Raw genomic sequence first — 22,518 nt, 5'->3', positions numbered from 1 at the left:
AAGTTGATTGATTCTCATCAATTTAGCTACTGAATGTAATGTCCTGCTGAAGCTTGGCCAAACATGTCTAATCTTTTTAGACTGAAGCTTTAGACTAACATTGCATGATTCCTGGAATTCTTATTGAAAGTTCTGAATCCCTTTATTTTCTTTTCCATATAAGTTCCAAAAATCACAAAAGAATTTATAAAACCATAAAAACCAAAAATATTTTATGTTTCATGTTTGAATCTAGTATCAATTTTTAAGTTTGGTGTCAATTTTATGCATTATGTTCTACATTGATCTTCAAGTTGTTCTTGATGATTTCATTGCTCTGATCTTCAAATTCTCTTGTTTTGTATGTTTTGTTGTTTCTTACATGCATTTTTACATTGTTATAGTCCTTAGTATACAAACTTTTAAGTTTGGTGTCCTGCATGCATTGTTTAATTGATCTTAGTTGCATTTTTATTGATTCCCATCATTGAAAAATTCAAAAAAAATTCTCAAAACTATGTTTTTTCAAGTCAATGATACAGAGAATTGAAGATTCAGAACATTCAGCAGAGGAATCAAACAGAAAAAGCTGGGCGTTCAAAACGCCCAGTGAAGAAGGAAAACTGGCGTTTAAACGCTAGCCAAGGTACCTGGCTGGGCGTTTAACGCCCAAAAAGGTAGAGATTTGGGCGTTAAACGTCAGAATGGGCACCATTCTGGGCGTTTAACGCCAGGATGACACTAGAGGGAAGATTTTGTTTTTAATTCACATTTTTTTCAAGTTTTCATAATTTTTCAAAATCAAATCTTTTTCAAATCATATCTTTTCAATCATATCTCTTTCAAAATCAATTTCTTTCCATTTTATATTTATTTTCACTATTTTCAAAAATCCTTGCTTCAATTCAAGATTTACTTCAAAAATTTTCAAGTTGTTACTTGCCTATTAAGAAAGGATCAAACTTTAAATTTTAGAATCATATCTTTTAATTTCTTGTTAGTCAAGTAATCAACTTTAATTTTAAAAATTTTCTTTTTCTAAATTGATTTTCAATCATATCTTTTCAAACATATCTTTTCAATCACATCTTTTTCAAAATTAATTTTTTTCAATCATATCTTTTTCTAATTTCAAAATCTTTTCAAAAATCACTTTATTTCTTTCCCAATCTTAGTTTTCGAAAATCTCAATCAAATTTTCAAATTTCTTTTTAATTATTTCAAAATCTTTTTAAATTATTTTCGAAAATTCTTCCCCTCTTTTCACATCCTTCTATTTAAAGGACTGAGACTCCTCATCAAGGTGCAATTTGAACTCTGTCCCTCTTGATAAGTTCGAACTCCCTCTTCTCCACCTCCTTCTATTCTTCTTTTCTTCTGACACTTCAAGGAATCTTTATATTGTAACATAGAGGATTCCATACTTTCTTGTTCTCTTCTCTTTCATATGAGCAGGAACAAAGATAAAGGCATACTTGTTCAAGCTGATCCTGAACCTGAAAGGACCTTGAAGAGAAAGCTAAGAGAAGCTAAAGAACAATTCTCTTTAGAGGGCCTAACAGAGCTTTTCAAGGAAGAAGAAACCATGGCAGCCGAAAATAACAACAATGCCAACAATGCAAGGAAGGTGCTTGGTGACTTTACTGCACCTAATCCTGATTTCTATGGGAGAAGCATCTCAATCCCTGCCATTGGAGCAAACAACTTTGAGCTTAAGCCTCAATTGGTTTCTCTAATGCAACAGAATTGCAAGTTTCATGGACTTCCATTGGAAGATCCTCATCAGTTCTTAGCTGAATTCCTGCAAATCTGTGACACTGTCAAGACCAATGGGGTTGACCCTGAAGTCTACAGACTTATGCTCTTTCCTTTTGCTGTAAGAGACAGAGCTAGAACATGGTTGGATTCACAACCTAAGGAAAGCCTGAACTCTTAGGAAAAGCTAGTCAATGCCTTCTTGGCAAAGTTCTTTCCACCTCAAAAATTGAGTAAGCTTATAGTGGAAGTCCAAACCTTTAGACAGAAGGAAGGTGAGTCCCTTTATGAAGCTTGGGAGAGATACAAGCAATTGATCAGAAGGTGCCCTTCTGACATGCTTTCAGAATGGAGCATCATAGGAATCTTCTATGATGGTCTATCTGAACTATCCAAGATGTCATTGGATAGCTCTGCTGGAGGATCTCTTCATCTGAAGAAGACGCCTGCAGAAGCTCAAGAACTCATTGAAATGGTTGCAAATAACCAATTCATGTACACTTCTGAAAGGAATCTTGTGAATAATGGGACAAATCAGTAGAAAGGAGTTCTTGAGATTGATACTCTGAATGCCATATTAGCTCAGAATAAAATATTGACCCAACAAGTTAATATGATTTCTCAGAGTCTGTCTGAAATGCAAGCAGCAATAGGCAGTACTAAGGAAGCTTCCTCTGAAGAAGAAGCTTATGATCCTGAGAACCCAGCAATGGAAAAGGTGAATTACATGGGAGAATCCTATGGAAACACCTATAATCCTTCATGGAGAAATCATCCAAATCTCTCATGGAAGGATCAACAGAGACCTCAACAAGGTTTCAACAACAATAATGGTGGAAGAAACAGGTTTAGCAATAGCAAGCCTTTTCCATCATCTTCTCAGCAACAGACAGAGAATTCTAAGCAAAGCCACTCTGACTTAGCAACAATAGTCTCTGATCTAATCAAAACCACTCAAAGTTTCATGACTGAAACAAGGTCCTCCATTAGAAATTTGGAGGCACAATTGGGTCATCTGAGTAAGAAAATTACTGAACTCCCTCCTAGCACTCTCCCTAGCAATACAGAAGAGAATCCAAAAAGAAAGTGCAAGGCCATAACCACATCTCACATGGCCGAACCTGGAGAGGAGGAAGAGGCAGTAATCTCCACTGAGGAATACCTCAATGGACATCCACTAACCTCCAAGGAGTTCCCTAATGAGGAACCATGGGAATCTGAGGCTCACACTGAGACCATAGAGATTCCATTGAATTTACTTTTGCCATTCATGAGCTCTGATGAGTATTCTTCCTCTGAAGAGGATGAAGATGCTACTGAAGAGCAAGTTGCTAAGTACCTTGGAGCAATCATGAAGCTAAATGCCAAGTTGTTTGGTAATGAGACTTGGGAGGATGAACTTCCATTGCTCATCAAAGAACTGGATGACTTGACTAGGCAGAGATTACCTCAAAAGAGACAGGACCCTGGAAAGTTCTCAATCCCTTGTACCATAGGCACCATGACCTTTGAGAAGGCTCTGTGTGACCTAGGGTCAAGCATAAACCTTATGCCTCTCTCTGTAATGGAGAAGCTAGGGATCATTGAGGTACAAGCTGCAAGAATCTCACTAGAGATGGCAGACAATTCAAAGAAACAGGCTTATGGACTTGTACAGAATGTCTTGGTAAAGGTTGAAGACCATTACATCCCTGCTGATTTCATAATCCTAGAGATTGGGAAGTGTATGGATGAATCCATCATCCTTGGCAGACCCTTCCTAGCCACAGCAAAGGCTGTGATTGATGTTGACAGAGGAGAATTGATCATTCAAGTGAATGAAGACTCCCTTGTGTTTAAAGCTCAAGGATATCCCTCTGTAACCATGGAGAGGAAGCATGAAGAGCTTCTCTCAATACAGAGTCAAACAGAGCCCCCACAGTCAAACTCTAAGTTTGGTGTTGGGAGGCCACAACCAAACTTTAAGTTTGGTGTTGAACCCCCACATTCAAACTCTAAGTTTGGTGTTGGGAGGTTCCAACATTGCTCTGAACATCTGTGAGGCTCCATGAGAGCCCACTGTCAAGTTATTGACATTAAAGAAGCGCTTGTTGGGAGGTAACCCAATCTTTAATTATCTATGTTAAATTTCTATTTTCTGTTGTTATTTTATGTTTTCTGTAGGTTGATGATCATGTGAAGTCACAAAAATAATTGAAAAAACAAAAACAAAGTGAAAAATAGAATGAAAACAGAACACCCTGGAGGAGATAGTTATTGGCGTTTAAACGCCAGTAGAGGTAGCAGAATGGGCGTTAAACGCCCAGTCTGGCACCATTCTGGGCGTTTAACGCCAAAAAAGGGAACCAGACTGGCGTTTAGCACCAGGAATGGGTAAGAAGCTGGCGTTAAACGCCAGAAATGGGCAGCAGCCTGGCGTTTAACACCAGGATTGGCAGAAAGGGGCATTTTGTACGCCACTTGGTGCAGGGATGAGAAATCCTTGACACCTCAGGATCTGTGGACCCACAGGATCCCCACCTACCCCACCTCTCTCTCTCTTCTTCACCCATTCACCAACCACCTCAATACCTCTTCCCCAAAAACCCATTCACCTATCAAATCCCACCATTCTCTTCACCACTCACATCCATCCTTCATAAAACCCCACCTACCTCACCATCCAAATTCAAACCACTTTCCCTCCCAAACCCACCCATAATGGCCGAACCATACACACCCCTCTCACTCCTATATAAACCCATCTTCACTCTCTCATTTTCACACAACCTAAACACCACTTCTCCCCCTTGGCAGAAATACAAAGCCCACTCCATCTCCTCTATTTCTTCTTCTTCTACTCTCTTCTTTCTTTTTTTGCTCGAGGACGAGCAACCTTCTAAGTTTGGTGTGGTAAAAGCTAAAGCTTTTTGTTTTTCCATATCCATTTATGGCACCAAAGGCCGGAGAAAGCTCTAGAAAGAGGAAAGAGAAGACAAAAGCTTCCACCTCCGAGTCATGGGAGATGGAGAGATTCCTCTCAAGGGTGCATCAAGACCACTTCTATGAAGTTGTGGCCAAGAAGAAAGTGATCCCCGAGTTTCCTTTCAAACTCAAAAAGAATGAGTATTCGGAGATCCGACATGAGATCCGAAGAAGAGGTTGGGAAGTTCTCACCAACCCCATTCAACAAGTCGGAATCTTAATGGTTCAAGAGTTCTATACCAATGCATGGATCACCAAGAACCACGATCAAAGTGTGAACCCGAACCCTAAAAATTGGCTTACAATGGTTCGGGAGAATTACTTAGATTTTAGTCTGGAAAATGTAAAGTTGGCATTCAACTTGCCCATGATGCAAGGAGATGCACACCCCTACACTAGAAGGGTCAACTTTGATCAAAGGTTGGACCAAGTCTTCATGGACATATGTGAAGAGGGCACTCAATGGAAGAGAGATTCAAGAGGGAAGCCGGTTCAACTAAGAAGGCATGACCTCAAGCCCGTGGCTAGGGGATGGTTGGAGTTTATCCAACGCTCAATCATTCCCACTAGCAACCGGTCCGAAGCTATTATAGACCGGGCTATCATGATACATAGCATCATGATTGGAGAGGAAGTAGAAGTTCATGAGGTTATATCCCAAGAACTCTACAAGGTGGCGGACAAGTCCTCTACTATGGCAAGGTTAGCCTTCCCTCATCTCATTTGTCACCTTTGTAATTCGGTTGGAATTGACATAGAGGGAGATATTCTCATTGATGAGGACAAACCCATCACTAAGAAAAGGATGGAGAAAACAAGAGAACCTCATCAAGAGCATGAGGAAATTCCTCATCATGAAATCCCTGAGATACCTCAAGGGATGCATCTTCCTCCACAAAACTATTGGGAGCAAATCAACACCTCCCTAGGAGAATTGAGTTCCAACATGGGACAACTAAGGGTGGAGCACCAAGAGCAGTCCATCCTCCTCCATGAAATTAGAGAAGATTAAAGAACCATGAGAGAGGAGCAACAAAGGCAAGGAAGAGACATTGAGGAGCTCAAGCACTCCATAAGATCTTCAAGAGGAAGAACAAGCCGCCATCACTAAGGTGGACCCGTTCTTTAATTTTCTTGTTCTTTATTTTCTGTTTTTCGAAAATTGTGCTTTATATTTATTTATGTTTGTGTCTTTATTACATGATCGTTAGTGTCTAGGTGTCTATGCCTTAAAGCTATGAAAATGAATCCATCACCTTTCTTAAATGAAAAATGTTTTTAATTGAAAAAGAAAAAGAAGTGCATGAATTTCAAATTTTAAAACAGTTTAACTATCTTGATGTGGTGGCAATACTATTGTTTCTCTGAATGAATGCTTGAACAGTGCATATTTTTGAATTTGATTGTTTATGAATGTTAAAATTGTTGGCTCTTGAAAGAATGAAAGGAAAAGGAGAAATGTTATCTGATGATCTGAAAAATCATAAAATTGATTCTTGAAGCAAAAAAAAGCAGTGAAAAGCTTGCAGGAAAAAAAAAAGAGGAAAAGCAGGCAGAAGAAGCCAATACCCCTTTAAACCAAAAGGCAAGGGTGATAAAAAGGATCCAAGGCTTTGAGCATCAGTGGATAGGAGGGCCCACAGGAATAAAATCCTGGCCTAAGCGGCTAAACCAAGTTGTCCCTAACCATGTGCTTGTGGCGTGAAGGTGTCAAGTGAAAACTTGAGACTGAGCGGTTAAAGTCGAGGTCCAAAGCAAAAAAGAAGAGTGTGCTTAAGAACCTTGGACACCTCTAATTGGGGACTCTAGCAAAGCTGAGTCACAATCTGAAAAGGTTCACCCAGTTATGTGTCTGTGGCATTTATGTATCCGGTGGTAATACTGGAAAATAAAGTGCTTAGGGCCACGGCCAAGACTCATAAAGTAGCTGTGTTCAAGAATCAACATACTTAACTAGGAGAGTCAGTAACACTATCTGGATTCTGAGTTTCTATAGATGCCAATCATTCTGAACTTCAAGGGATAAAGTGAGATGCCAAAACTGTTCAGAAGCAAAAAGCTAAAAGCCCCGCTCATCTAATTAATACTGATCTTCATAGATGTTTTTGGAATTCATTGTATATTCTCTTCTTTTTTTATCCTATTTGATTTTCGGTTGCTTGGGGACAAGCAACAATTTAAGTTTGGTGTTGTGATGAGCGGATAATTTATACGCTTTTTGGCATTGTTTTTAGTATGTTTTTATTATATTTTAGTTAGTTTTCATCATGTTTTTATTAGTTTTTAAATAAAAATCACTCTTCTGGACTTTACTATTAGTTTGTGTATTTTTCTATAATTTCAAGTATTTTCTGGCTGAAATTGAGGGACCTGAGCAAAAATCTGATTCAGAGGCTGAAAAAGGACTGCAGATGCTGTTGGATTCTGACCTCCCTACACTCAAAGTGGATTTTCTGGAGCTAATATTCCATACTTTGTGTAACAACCCTGATTTTCGAGTACGCGAGATCATTTCTGAATACACGGATTTCTTCGAAAGATCAGTAAAGGAAATACCTCTTCTGTATAATCAAGCATCTCAATCCTCATTGTCATTATATTATCTTTAACTCAGGACCTTAGTTGAGACAAGCTCGATAACGCGGTCACGAAGAACCTAGTTTTTGAACCGTATCGGTTAGGGGTTTTGATTCGGTTTTTCGTAAATAGTCTCAGTTTGACAAACCGGACTCGATTTATGAGAGGAGAGAGATAATATTATAATATTATCATTATATTAGTATTAGAAAATGCTTGAATGATATTATAAGGTTACCTGATCTGTTTTAATTAAAAACAGAAAATCGGTTTAACCGGGTTTACGGTTTACTGGTGCAGCTTAGCACCAGCACTCTCTGATGACTTTAGCAATGCTAAGGCCTCATTATACATGTTTTATTCTCATAATAAATATGTTACTAGTGTCATTTATGCCAGTAGCTCAGAAAATAATTTTTAGAGATGTTTTTACAAGTGTTCCGATACACCTAGTTTTAGTAGTTATACACCTGAGATATTTTAATATTATTTTAATCCTCCTCCAAGCCAACCAATCACAACTCTCCTTACACCCCCAAGACCTCCAATGCTGTCTCATTTCATCATTTTGGCCGAAAATAACAAGAGAGAAAAGAGAGAAACTTTCATGAACACTTAATCTTCAAAGCTTGATTTCTTCTGAACCAAAACTCAAATCAAAACTCCGATTTCACCAAAATGATCATCTCTTCTTCCTCTACATAATCATGTAACTTATCAAGGATGGAAATAAGGTGAGATGGCTGTCTCCCTCCCATTTCAATTCGGTTTTCAAGGAAAACCATGCAAAACATGTGTTTTCTTGATGTTCTTCCTTAGGAATCATGCTTAACTTGACTTGAGGGCCAAGAAACGTTAATTTCCAGCAAGTATAAGGTGAGATATCTCTTCCTAATGTGCTGAGGGAGATTTGGTCAGTTGAGAGTTTGTGGATTTAAAGTTGTTCTTGATGTGTTTTAGGAGGAAAAAGTGCTTAAGGACCACCTGAAAGTTTAACCGAATTAGGAGCAGCAAATCCAGGTAGGGTGTCACGAAATTAATCTTGATTATTTGTGTTTGAGTTGTGTTAATGTTGTATAAATTGGCTGTGCTAAAAATTGGTTGCATATATGATTGATTCTTGGTGAAAATTTGGTGAAATTTTGATGAAATTTGATGAAATTCAAGCTTTAAAGTTCATGTTCTTGGGCAGCTGGAAAAACGAAACCCTAAGCTTAAATTGAGGTTCAATTTGTGTTAAAATCATGTAGAAAAGATGGGGTTTTAGTGGCTGCTAATTTATTTTGAATTATGGTAAAAATCGGTTGCTGAAAAGACTGAAAAACGGGTAAAAACAGAGAAAGAATCTGAAGAATTTATGAAGAACATGAAGAAAACTTTGAGTGTGATGAAGAACAATGAAGAACAGGCTTTAGATCCTTAAAAGGGCAAGGAAGTAAAAATTTTGGTGTTTAAGGGGTTATTTAGTAATTTCTGAAAGTTAGGGTGGTAAAAGTAGAAATATTAAAAGTTACCGGGGTAAAAAGTTAATTTTGAAAGTGAAAAGGTAAAGGCAAGGTAATTTTCAAAAATTTAATGATAAAATAATAAAAAATAATAAAATAATACAGAAAAGGCAGTTTTCTGTAAAAGCTTTAGAAAGACAACTTTAAGCGCAGAATCTCATAATTACCTTCATAAAACACTTAGGGAGTGGTAAGAACATATTAGTGAGGCAAAGATAAATGAAAGATAAAAAGTTAAAAAAAGATAAAAAAAAACCAAAGAAAAGTCTGTAAAGTTTTAATGACAGAAAAACAGACAGAGACTAGTGAACTAACTAGGGCAACATAGTTAGTCCTGGAATTGCGAATAGGGTTAGGTATTATATGAAAAGTTAAACTGTTTCAGTATAGACTTAATGAACCTATACTCGGGACAAACTAAATATTCATACCGAAATTTACATAAGCTTTAAATACATACGTTAAACATAAAAATCAGAACAGAGTAAGAAAACACAGAGAATAGAGTAACCAGAGCAGAATAACAGGATACAGAGAAAAGAGTAACCAGAGCAAAGTAAAAAGACAAAGAGAAAAGAGTAATGTGATAAAGAGAAATGGTTTGAGTTACGATGTTGTAAAAGTAAAAGCTATAAAGTTTGTATAGCATGATTGAACAGAGAAAGAAAGAGGTACTGCATAAGAATGTGAAAGTGATGATGATAATGAGAATGATTATGTGATGATCTGCTGCGTGAAGGCAGTCAGATAGATGGTGGTACGATCACTGAGAGTGCTTTCCTGGGATACTTAGCTATAATGCTATTCTGTAAGTCAGAGGACTCTTACAGAGGTATCGAGAACACACGACTAGCATATACTCCTGTAAGTCAAAGGACTCTTACAGTGAGAGTGTGTGTGTATGCTCCTGTAAGTCAAAGGACTCTTACAGTGAGAGTGTGTGTATGTTCCTGTAAGTCAAAGGACTCTTACAGAGAGTGTGTTGGGCAGATATAAGTTAACTAGCTCCGCCATGCAAGTCCAAGGACTCTTGCAGTGGGTTGCTAGTGCCGCCCTGCAAGTCAAAAGATTCTTGCGAGGGACATTGCCAACAGGAAAGCCTTACCTGGTCAGAGGACTCCGGGTAACGTCGGGAGCGGGTATGTAACCGACAAATGAGCTCATTACCTGCACTAGGGCTAGACATGCATCATATTTGGTTGCGCATTTCCTCTGCTATGATTGTTGTTTGAATGTATGCCTTCTTTGTTTTCATTCTATTCTCTGTGTCTGTGTTTTGTTTTCTTGTATTCTTTTGTTTGTTTTGCATTCTGTTTTCTTTATTTTCTCTATTTATCTGTTTCTTCTGTCTACTGCTTCTCGGTATTCTGCTATTTATCTGCTAAACAACACGGAATTAATGAACGTAACTAATAACCCCGGCCCTACTAAGAACTCCCCAGTTCTTACCCCTTCTCTCTCCCTTCCCCCTTCAGATGGAAGCATGAGTACCCTTCCGTAGTTCGCTGACGATCGTTCACAAAAAGGATTCCACTCTAAATAGACTTCTGAGTCTAGAGTGAACTCCGTTACCTATTTATATGTATATACTATGAGGCCAGCCAACGTCTGCACCCCACTTTTCTACAATCTTTAGCCTAAGTCCTCCGTACGATGTTGTTGTTATGTGGCCACTCGATGAAGTACTTGAGAGACGCTCTTTGATGACATATGATCGTGCAGAGGAGTAGCAGATGATGTTCTACCTTTTGGTGACGTTCCACCTGATTTGAGTTTTGAAGACTTAGAGTGTACTTTCCCTCGCTTTAGTAGTTTAGAGGGAATATGTGAGTATAGAGTCTAGACTAGCCTAGGTGCCAGCTTAGGGACTTTTTGAACAGGTCAGGGCCTGGGATGTTGTATGTATATATATGTATATAGTTATTATCTAGCTATATCTAGGGGTGTTCTAACTAAAAGTCTATACTCTAATAAAGGCTGGATCACTAAATGTTGTTAGCTGCTTGTGATGTATTTATGTGTGGTTGCTTATAACTGTTTTATCTGTTATTATTTGTGAATTGATTATAAATGATTCTGTTTATTAATTCAAACGTTTTCAAAAAAAAAAAGTACCTCGCTAACTAACTACGCTTTTAACAACGAATTAGGCTCATATAATAAATAATAGATAGTAATTAGGATGACAAATTGGTAGCACTCAGTTTCTGGTATGTCCTAGGCGTACTGAAAATTGGGTCATTACACTTTGCCCGATATTTGATGGCCCAAACAGGCATTCCAAGTCAGCTCAAGAATTCTGGCGTTTAACTCCAAAACTGGCACAAAAGCTGGAGTTAAACGCCCAAACTGGCACAAAAGCTGGCGTTTAACTCCAAGAAAAGTCTCTACACATGGAAGCTTCAATGCTCAGCCCAAGCACACACCAAGTGGGCCCGGAAGAAGATTTTTGCATTAATTACTGATTTCTGTAAATCCTAGGCTACTAGTTTTCTATAAATAGGACCTTTTGCCAATGTATTTTCACACCATCTATCTTTTACTCATACTTTGATAGACCTTTTCACGTTTGGGGGCTGGCCTCTCGGCCATGCCTAGACCTTGTTCTTATGTATTTTCAACGGTGGAGTTTCTACACACCATAGATTAAGGTGTGGAGCTCTGCTATTCTTCATGAATTAATACAAGTACTATTGTTTTTCTATTCAACTCAAGTCTATTTCTTCTCCAAGATATTCATTCGTTCTTCAACTTGATGAATGTGATGATCCGTGACAATCATCATCATTCTCACCTATGAACATGTGCCTGACAACCACCTCTGTTCTACTAGCAATGGCTTGAATGCGTATCTCTTGGGTTTCTAATATAAGATTGGAACCTTCGTGGTATAGGCTAGAATTATTGGCGGCCATTCCTAAGATCCGGAACGTCTAAACCTTGTCTGTGGTATTTTGAGTAGGATCTGGGAAGGGATGACTATGACGAGCTTCAAACTCGCGATTGTGGGGCGTGTGACAGACGCAAAAGGATCAATGGATCCTATTCCGACATGATCGAGAACCGACAGCTGATTAGCCGATGTTGTGACAGAGCATCAGGACCATTTTCACTGAGAGGACGGGATGTAGCCATTGACAACGGTGATGCCCAACATAAAGCTTGCCATGGAAAGGAATATGAATGATTGGAAGAAGGCAATAGGAAAGCAGAGGTTCAAGGGGAACAAAGCATCTTCATACGCTTATCTGAAATCTACTAATGAATTACATAAGTATCTCTATCTTTATTTTATGTTTATTTTCATCACCTTAAACTCCGTAACCATTTGAATCCGCCTGACTGAGATTTACAAGATGACCATAGCTTGCTTCAAGCCGACAATCTCCGTGGGATCGACCCTTACTCACGTAAGGTTTATTACTTGGACGACCCAGTGCACTTGCTGGTTAGTTGTGCGGAATTGTGACAAAGTGTGATTCACGTTTGAGAGCTCCAAGTCCTTTGGCGCCATTGTTGATGATCATAATTTCGTGCACAACATATCCATCGGAATCTCTGAGAAGTGAGTGGTGGGAAAGATATAGTGGGCGAAGATATGCTGCCAGGTCCTAGCCTCCCTCGACAGATATGTGAAACGCATCCCCTTGGGCTTCTTGTTCCCAGAATCCATCACCCAAGGAGCGTCCAGTGTGGCAATCACGCGCTTAAGTGCCTCATAGTCAAAAGTCATGCAGTGGATGGCTGCCTCTGCCTGCTCATAGGCGCTTGTGTCATCTGTACGAGGTTGGCATTGCAATGCCTCCCCAATAACAGCCTCAGCGATCATAATCTCTCTACCCCACAGCTGAACTGAGTGAAGAGTAGCGCGGAAGAAGTTACAATAAAATTCTCTCACCCACGAAGTGTTCACCCTCCCCAAATCTCTGTCAACAAAATCCATTCCCAACTCCAGAATGCGGGTGTTAATGGCACGCTTCACATCATTGGGAAGGAGCATTTTCTTCTCAATGTTTAGATTCTTCTTCCGGAAGTCGGAGAAGCGGAGCTCACAGTAGAGGTTTGGCAATTTGATTGGGTCAGTGGGTGGCAGCAGCTAATTTTCCTTATCCTCTTCATTCAAGGGGTTCTTAGCATAGTTTGCATAAGGAGAGGGGGTAAAGGTCTTAGAGTGCTTTCTCTTTTTGGAGGTAGTGGCTATAGCCTTTCCTTTGTCTGACATCCTGAAAAATAGAGCTGATACAATATAAGCAGTTAGCCAAACAGATATAAAGCACTCAAAGCACAGCATATTCATGAAGTGAATAAAGAAAAGAGATTTCTTGGAATACAAGCAACAGAATTCAGAATTCAAACTAAACTTCAAACCAAGAATTCAAACCACATTTGCACATTACTTGTTCATCAAGCCTAAGAAACACCATATCCCAAAGAATTATCAAAAGAGTTAGGTTGAAAACCAAAAGAAGTTAGTTAGTTGAACAAGTTCGAGTTAGAAATCAGTTTAAAAATCAGTGATATGGTGGTTACTAGCTCAATTCAAAAGGGAATGTATAAGGTAGGAATGTAAGCACATTCACACTCATGAAATACATAAAGTCATTGATGATAAAATATGATATAGCCAGAAAGAAACTAATGAGAAAACAAGCCATCAATCAATGCAAGGATCACTAGAGTTAAATGAATTGGTGTTGGTGAAAGCAAAACCTGAGAAACAGGTAAATTAAGCACATTTAACACCAATTCCAACAATGCATACAAATCACAAGGGTTGAGACAAGATTTGAAAAATTCATGCACCATGTGACCAAGGGCATAGAGGAATTGAATCACAGTGGCCACATAGGTAGAAGAAATCATCAATCTTATGAAAGCAAGCGAGTTGAGCTTAACTTCAAATGAAAACCAAGTCTATAGTCAATCTGAGAGTTTACTCAATCATGCAATGTATATAGAAAGTTAGCATTGCAAGCAAGTAGAGAGTATTAGAAGCATGAACAAAAACCTGTAAAAGTGCCCTTGAGGATTTTCTAAAACCATTTAGGCAACAAAGTTCTATTTGACATAGAAATCATCAACTAGAAGCTTGTTACACTAATCAAAATATTGCCAATTCAAGTAATATGGTTAAGAAAAATCCGTCAGCATTTCGGTAGTACATTGGCTAATTTCCAAATTCAAATAAGCAATTTGGATTCCATATGAATTCATTGAAAATCAGAGGCACAGAAATCATGCATGAATTCATATGAATGGAGCAATTAAGCCAACAGTTCAACAGTAAAGCAAATTGAGCAACCCAAAAAAAAAACATGTTGCTTCATTCAGCATTCCTTTCAATAATCAATCACAAGTAAGCAGCATTAGGCAAACCAACATACAGCACAAATAAAGCAATGAAGCAGAGCAATTTCACACAGCAAAAAAAAATTCAAACAAGCCTAAATCCACTACTCAGCCCAGGTTCTCTAACCACCTAATTACACTAAACTAACTAAACTAGTCTAACTAAACTAACATTAACAATAGACAATAAGAGAAAGACAAAGTAGAGGTTTAGGCTGTGAAACCTGTAAGCAGAGCGGAAGCAGAAATGGGAGAGAAGGACAGAGAAGGCAGCAATGTGGGGCTGCCAGCGGCGATGCCCACTCCGGCGACAATGGCGTCGCGGTTGCTTGGTGGCGGTAGAGCAGAGAGTAGGAAAAGAGGCAGAGCAAGGAGGGCGGTTGATATAGAGAGATAGCCGAGGAGTGAGAAAGAGAGAGAGAGCGAGGAAGAGGGGGGGTTGGCGCGCGCGGCAACGGCGGTGGTGGTGTCGCCGGAGGTCGCTGGTTGTGGAGGGAGAAAGGAGAGGGGAGTTTCTGGTGAGTGAGGGAGAAGGAGAAGAGACGTTGGGGTAAGGGAGGGGGTTTCTGCGCGAATGCACTAGGGCTTTGCGTCTCTGGGGTAAGTAAAAATTTGAATCCGCGCGTAGGTGAGGAAATAGGGAGGTGGCGCGGAAGCGCCATATGCGCTTGCGCGTAGATGGGAGAATTAGGGATTGGCACGGACGCATACGGTGCGCGTCCGTGTGGGTATGCTGAGCCAGAGGCACAAAAGAGGCCCAGAATTAGCACAACTCTCGGGTCTTTTGGCCTGGGTGATGCTAAAACGCATCGGCGCGCGCGCGCGCTGCGCGCGTTCGCGTGGATGGTTTTAAGCTTATGGAGAGTGCGCGGAGGTGTCAAGTGCACCAACGTGTGGGTAAGGAAACACGAAGGGATGCGGACGCGTACAGCGTGCGTCCGCGTGGGTTGAGGCACAGAGTTGGCCCATGAGTGGCCCAACTATCTGGTCTTTGGCCCAAGAAATTCAAATGCGCAGCCGACGCGCGCGCGCGCTGTGCGCTTGCGCGTGGCTGCTCAGTTTTCATTTTTTTTAAGCATAAAAAAGAGCTCAGTATCCTCCTAATCTCTTCTAAGACTCTAAAACCAGCTCAGTTTTCATTTTTTTTTTGGGATTTTTCAAATAAATTGAGGAAACTTGCAATCTAAGCAAAAACGTAATTTCAAAGAATCATCCCTAATTAAAGCATAGAATGTATAAACACCTTAGCAAGCAAAGCAAATTATACTAAGAAATAGAGAAATTATATACAATGGAACCCAATTCATTCATTCATTATATCTACAAGAGAATGGAAAGAGTTTACCATGGTGGGGTGTCTTCCACCAAGCACTTTTAGTTTAAGTCCTTAAGTTGGACATTTGGGAGGCCTCTTGTCAAGGTGGCTTATGCTTGTATCCATCCTTGAACCTCCAAGAGTGCTTGTCCTTCAATTGCTTGTCAGAAGTTCCAAACATCTTCACCAAGCTTTGCTGAGGTTCTTGATAAACCCCGATTTTGTGGTTTATCTTGTGCTTATTTTGGGGGATTTTATCACCGTTTCTCACATTTATTCAATGAAATAGCATGGTTTTGCAATTCTCCCTTGATTTGTGCTTAAATGTGAAAACATGCTTTTTAGGCCCTTAAATTGGTGATTTTAATCCACTTTGATTCCATTCGATGTCTTGATGTGTTTGTTGAGTGATTTCAGGTTCATAAGGCAAGTATTGGATGGAAGAAGTGAGGAGAAAAGCATGCAAAGTGGGAGAACTCATGAAGAAATGAAGGAACCGTAAAGCTGTCAAGTCCGACCTCTTCGCACTCAAACGACCATAACTTGAGCTACAGAGGTCCAAATGAGGCGGTTCCAGTTGCGTTGGAAAGCTAACATCCGGGGCTTCAAAATGATATAAATTTTTCCATATGTTGCTTGGCGTTCAGGGGCGCGCACGCGCCGATGCTGTCCGTGGCCCACTTTATTAAAATCGGCCCCAGTGATTTTGCACCTCATTTTGGGCCCAATCCAACCCATTTCTGATGCTATTGAACCCAAGGATTGAAGGGGGAATGAACCAAGTAGTCATAGTTTAGTTTTTCATCATGTTTTAGGCTAGAATTCTAGAGAGAGAGGCTCTCTCCTCTCTCTAGATTTAGGATAGAAATTAGGGTACAATTAGGTTAATCACTCTCAATTTCATCTTTCAATTATTGTTTTGATTCAGTTTTCTCTTTTAATTTCTTGTTGTTACACCTTTGTTCTTCTAGTTCTTGTTGTTAATTTCTCTATTTTTCCATTTTTATGTTGATGAATCATTCTTGGATCTTAATTTTTCTTTAATGCAATTTTATGTTTCCATGCTCTTTTATCTTGATCTTGATTGCTATTGTTGATTTCTTGCTTATGTTGGTTATGGTTTCCTTTAATTCTTGCATTTGATGATGTTTACTTTTCTTGCACACTAAGTGTTTGTTAAAATGTTTCCTCTAGTTTTTGAGTAGTTCTCTTGACTCTTAGCCTAGGCTAAGGGAATTGAGTGACTTTGAGTCATTGGGTCTCATTGAATTGGTGATTTGAGAACCCTTGGTGATCAATTTGATACTCATTGACGCCAACCCACTACTAATCTAATTAGTAGGTAGGTTGGGACTTATGGGTTGATGTGATCAAAGCCATTTGACGTACTTCAAGTCTAGGAGTAGATATTACGTACTTAAGACTTTTGGAAGTAGACTTAATGAGCTTGGCCTCTCATAATTATCAATATTTGGTATGTAGACAAGGATGGTGATCTCAATTACCTATGTCTAGCCAAGAGTTATTTTCCATTTATTTTGCTAGTTCATTGTTCATTTACTTTTCTTGCCATGTACTTTTCTTGCCCTTTTACAAACAAACCCCCTTGATCCCCATAGCCAATAATTGAGCATTTCATTGCAATTCCTTGTGAGACGACCCGGAGTCTTAATACTTCGGTTAATTCTTATTGGGGATTGTTAATTGTGACAACCTAAAATTTAATTTGATGCGAGAGTTGTTTGTTGGTTTGGAGCTATACTTGCAACGTAAATATTTTGTGAAATTCCTTACCCACAATAATTTTTGTGTCAGTTCTCTCCAAAATATGAGCTCCCAAAATTGATTTTTGTAGGGTAATCCAGGATCCCATATCTTGTCCTCGCACCCATCTTCTAGTTGATTGCCTTGATTTCGTCCGGGTGACGAGAAAGATGAATTCTCATGAAAGCACCAAACCACTCTCTTAGACCCATTTAATTGAGCATTACACCAATCCATGCTCTTCAATTCTGAGCTTCCAACCATAATGAACCTAGATTTACAATGCCAACCACTTAACATCCTCCTTTTTCGCTTAATTCCACAAAGCACCCTAAGTTGGCCATCCGTCTCAAGCAAACCATACTCAAGTGGGATAATAGAGCTGAGAGTTAGAAGTTTTACCCACTCAAGCGAAGGATTGGATGGTGAACTAGGTGAAGGAGTTCCCAAAGATCTTGATAAAGTATGCTCTACTCCCGTCCATCCTCTTCTAGAGACTTCCACCACTTGGCAAGGTTTTTCAAGTTTCTCCTTTTGCCAAGCTTCCTCAAGCTCACATTCTTCTTCACTAATTTCTTCCGTCTCTTCCCCACACTCTCATCATAGATAGGAGATCTTGTGAAGTCTACCTCATCATCAAGTTTAAGCAAATTTGGGAAGGACTCTTCAAACTCGAAAGGATCATATGTTAATGCGGAATCGTCATAAATAGGAGGGCTTATTGCTTGGAATACTTCTTCCAGTTCTTCACTTACAACAGGTCTTGGGGGTTGCACATCCTCCTCAACCTTGCTTTCTAGTCCATTGGGAGGAGGTTCAACAAGATCATCAAGGGAATTGGCCAATGTGGGCAAAAAGTCACTAGTGATGGAATCTACTTCTTGATCAATTTTCTTCATCTCTCCGTTTACTTCCACAACTTCACTCTCTTCTTTAACATCCTTTATGTGCTCAACATATCCCAAACATCCACCCACTACTTTCTTGTGTTCGCTAATCTCTATCTTCTTCTTTTGTTGCTCTTTCTGCTTCAACTCTTCTTCCTCACTATGGAGCTTCAAGTTCATTCCCTCACTAAGCCCCTTGATTGTTCCTCCATATTCAACAATGGGGGTACTTATGGTACCTGAGCTTAGGTGGAATGTTAGGTGACTCACGGCTTCTACCATGCTAGCTATCCTTGCTCTTAGCTCATTAGACTTAGTTTCATCCTCCTCTTGTCGCCTTAAGATACGAGATTCAAGGTTTCTCAGTTCTAACATGAAGGCTTCATCGGGAGGTGGTGGTGGAAGATAGAGTTCATCGTTTAAGGGAAGATTGTTGATGTTGGAAGGTGCTTCATAATGGTGGAATTCTTGAGGTGATGTGTGTGGAATTTGTGGTTTTTGGAAGTATTGGTATTGGGATGGTGCTTGTTCTAGATGTGGTTCATATGGTGGTTGGTATGGTGTGTATGAGTTATGGTCATATGGAGTTGAATGGTGGTGTGAGGCTTGTGAGTATGATGTATGGCTATATTGAGGAATGGGATCATATGCACATGATGATTGTGGTTGACAACCACATTGAGGGTCATCACACACATTGGATTGATACACATTAGGATCAGGATTATACCCAAAAGAGTTTGGAGGAGGTTGTTGCCATGAAGGTTGTTCATAAGCTTGAGGTTCCTCCCATCCTTGATTTTCAAATCCTTGATGTATATCCTCATTGGAGCTTCCATTTCCTACAACATAGTTTGAACTACACTCATAGCCAAAAGGATGAGAATTCATAGTGAAAGAGAGAATAAAAACAAAGATTAATAAGAAACAAAGAAAATAAAATCCTAAACTAGCAAAAACTAGCAAACAGACCAAAATTCAAGCTATTCACAATATATACAATAGCCAATAACATAGCACCATTGTGTTCCCCGGCAACGGCGCCATTAATTTGATACATAGATCGTTGTGGGTAAGGAATTTCACAAAATATTTACGTTGCAAGTATAGCTCCAAACCAACAAACAACTCTCGCATCAAATTAAATTTTTGGTTGTCACATGTACAATCCCCAATTAAGAATTTACCGAAGTATTTGGACTCTGGGTCGTCTCCCTAGGATACAATGAAGTGCTCAATTATTGGCTATAAGGGGTAAGAGGGTTTTTTTGGTTCATAGGAGGGCAAGAAAAGTAAATTAGGCAAGTAATTAAAGAAAACAAAATGACGAACTCTTGGCTAAGACTTAGTTAATTGAGATCACCATCCTTGTTAACAAACCAAATATTGATAATCATGAGAGGCCAACCTATTAAGTCTACTTCCCAAAGGCTTCAAGTACGTAACATCTACTCCTAAGCCTAGAAGTACGTCAAATAGGTTTGATCACATCAACCCGTAAGTCCCAACCTACCTACTAATTAACTTAGTAGTAGGTTAGCGTCAATGGGTATCAAATTGATCTCCAAGGGTTCTCAATTCACCAAATCTATTATACCCAATACTCAAGTTTACCCAATTCCCTTAGCTTAGACCAAGAGTCAACAAAACTACTCAAAAACTAAGGAAGACATTTCATCAAACATGTAGAATGCAATAAAAGTGAACATTATAAATTTCAAGGATAGTAAATTCTACCAACTACTAATTGCAAGGAAAATAAAATCATAACTTGATTCATCAATAAAAAGAAGCATCAACATCAAATTGCATTAATTGTAAACCAAATCCAACATGAGTTCATCATCACAAAAGGGGCATAAAAGAGAAATTAACATTACAACTAAGAGAATCAAGATGTAGAAATGAGAAATTATAAGAGAAACAAGATGAGATCAAGTGATTAAACATGGACCTAAGACAATCTACCTAATCCTAACCTAATTCTAGAGAGAAGAGCGAGCTTCTCTCTCTAGAAAACTAACTAAAGGCTCATGTTGGCTAAACTAATTGCTCCCCCTTTGCTTGGACTTCAATTTTGCATGAAATACACTCAGAAACAAGTTGGATTTGGGCCTGGGCAGTTCTGAAATCGCCCCCAGCATTTTGCCTTTAAGTGGGCCATGTGAGAGTATTGGCGCGTGTGTGCCATGTGCGCGTGTGCGTCGATTGGCAAAATCTTCACCCACGCGGACGCGTCATATACACGTGCGTGTCTCTGTGTGAAACCACTTTTGCGCGTGCGCGCCATGTACGCGTGCGCGTCCATTGGTGCATTCCCAATCTTTGTTTCTTCATGCATTCTCCTCTTTGCATGCTTTTCTCCTCATTCCTTCCATCCAATACTTGTCTTATGGACTTGAAATCACTCAACAAACACATCAAGGCATCGAATGGAATTAAAGTAAATCAAAATCACCAATTTAAGGGCCTAAAAAGTATGTTTTTACACTTAAGCACAATTCAATGGAGAATTACAAAACCATGCTATTTCATTGAATAAATGTGGGAAAAGGTGGTAAAATCCCCTAAAATAAGCACAAGATAAATCACGAAATCGGGATTTATCAATTATTGAAATTAAAACCAAAGCAAGAATTTTAAATCATGGGTTGCCTCCCATGGAGCGCTCTTTTATTGTCATTAGCTTGACATTGGGCCCTTTATTAGGGTGGTTGATGATTGTGGTGCCTCAGTTTGTCTCCTCTCACTGTGAGCTTTCTTCCAGTGCCTTGATGTTCAATCTCTATGTGCTCTAGTGATAGTATTCTATTGATAAGGTAGTAATCATCAGCTTTCTGATCTGTCCCCAATTGTTGGTAGATTAATTGCACTTTATCTCCCTTTGAGAATCCTTCAGTTGGGACCTTTTTGTTTTTCCACCCTTTTAGAGTCTTTTTTTTTTTATTTTCTTTCTCTCTTTTTGTGATCCTTCTGTTTTGACAGTGGACTGTATTTTGGGATCTGTCTTCTTAGTGGCCAACACCTCACTTTCTTCTTGATTCCTTTCATCTTTCTGTACAGTCTCATTCTCCTTTTGTCCTGCTTTGCTACTTGTCTCTTGCTTTGGAGGGGAACTAATGAGTATCTCCTTGGATTCTTCCTTCCAATGCAATTCTTCTCTATCATCTTTCATGTAGTTCTCCTTTTCATCAGTATGAAAGACATTCAGAGTGATGCTCTTATCATGTACTCTTAAGGTTAATTCTCCTTGTTCAACATCTATGATGGCCCTTGTTGTGGCTAGGAATGGTCCTCCCAAGATAACAGAGTTACTCTCTTATTCTCCTAGGTCCAGGATTACAAAGTCTGCAGGGAATATAAACTTGTCCACCTTGATCAAAAGATTTTCAATCACTCCTTTGGAAAATACCAATGATTTGTCCACGAGCTCTAGTGACATCTGTGTGGGCTTTACATATTCTATACATAGCTTTCTCATCATAGAATAAGGCATTAGATTGATGCTAGCTCCTAAGTCACACAGTGCTTTTTTGATGGTCATATTACCAATGGTGTAAGATAAGAAGAAGCTCCCAGGGTCTTGGAGTTTTGGAGGGAGCCCTTTTTGGATCACTGCACTGCATTCTTGAGTTAGAAACACTGTTTCCTTCTCATGCCAGCTTCTCTTTTTGTTAATGAGCTCCTTCAGGAACTTTGCATATAGAGGCATCTGCTCTAATGCTTCAGCAAGTGGGATATTGATCTCCAGCTTCTTGAAGACCTCAAGAAACTTAGGGAATTGTTGATCTTTGAGTTCTTTTTGTAGCCTTTTAGGATATGGCAGAGGAGGTGTGTAAGCTTTTACCACCTTCCTCTGGTCTTGAGATGGTTCCTCCAGTATTTGCTTCCCTTTCCTTGACTCTCGTGGCTGCTCATTTTTCTCTTTAGGCTTCTCTTTGTCCTTCTTGTTAAGTGCAGCTTCTTCCTTGTTGCTGGCCTCATCATTCTCAGTTGGCTTCTTGTCATTCACCAAGATTCTTCCACTCCTTAATTGGATAGCTTTGCATTCTTCTTTGGGATTCGGAATGGTATCACTTTGGAGTGAGCCTATTGGTCTTTCAATTACTGCTTGCTTGGACCATTGTCCAATTTGCCTTTCTAAATTTCTCATTGAAGCTTCATAATTCTTGCTTGTCAGTTCCTGCTGCTTCATCATCTTTTCCATAAGTATCCCTAAGTTTGAGATCCTTTGAGCATCTTATAGTATTTGTGGCTGGTTGTGGGATGTTTAAGGTGGATGATAGGTGTTTTGGTTAGTAGCTGGGTTATTGGGTGGATAATAGCTGGAATTTGGGTAGTTGTTTTGGGGTTTTTTGTATGGATTGTTGTTAGTGTTTTGCTGGTTGCTGTGGTTTGTGTAAGTTGTGTTTCTTGGGTTGTT

At 39.4% G+C, this 22,518-nt stretch overlaps 1 non-coding gene across 1 annotated transcript; it reads right to left on the bottom strand.

The window, feature by feature from the left end:
• Positions 1-1,969: 1,969 nt before the first annotated feature.
• LOC112753078 (small nucleolar RNA R71) lies at positions 1,970-2,077 on the bottom strand. The gene has a single exon (XR_003177478.1). It is a non-coding gene; the product is annotated as a small nucleolar RNA R71 (small nucleolar RNA).
• Between the last annotated feature and the right edge of the window lie 20,441 nt (positions 2,078-22,518).

Source organism: Arachis hypogaea, chromosome 15, assembly GCF_003086295.3.
Source record: "Arachis hypogaea cultivar Tifrunner chromosome 15, arahy.Tifrunner.gnm2.J5K5, whole genome shotgun sequence".
NCBI classification, from domain to species: Eukaryota; Viridiplantae; Streptophyta; class Magnoliopsida; order Fabales; family Fabaceae; genus Arachis; species Arachis hypogaea.
The sequence above is the reverse complement of the archived record's forward strand: the minus strand, read 5'-3'. Positions and strand labels throughout refer to the sequence as shown.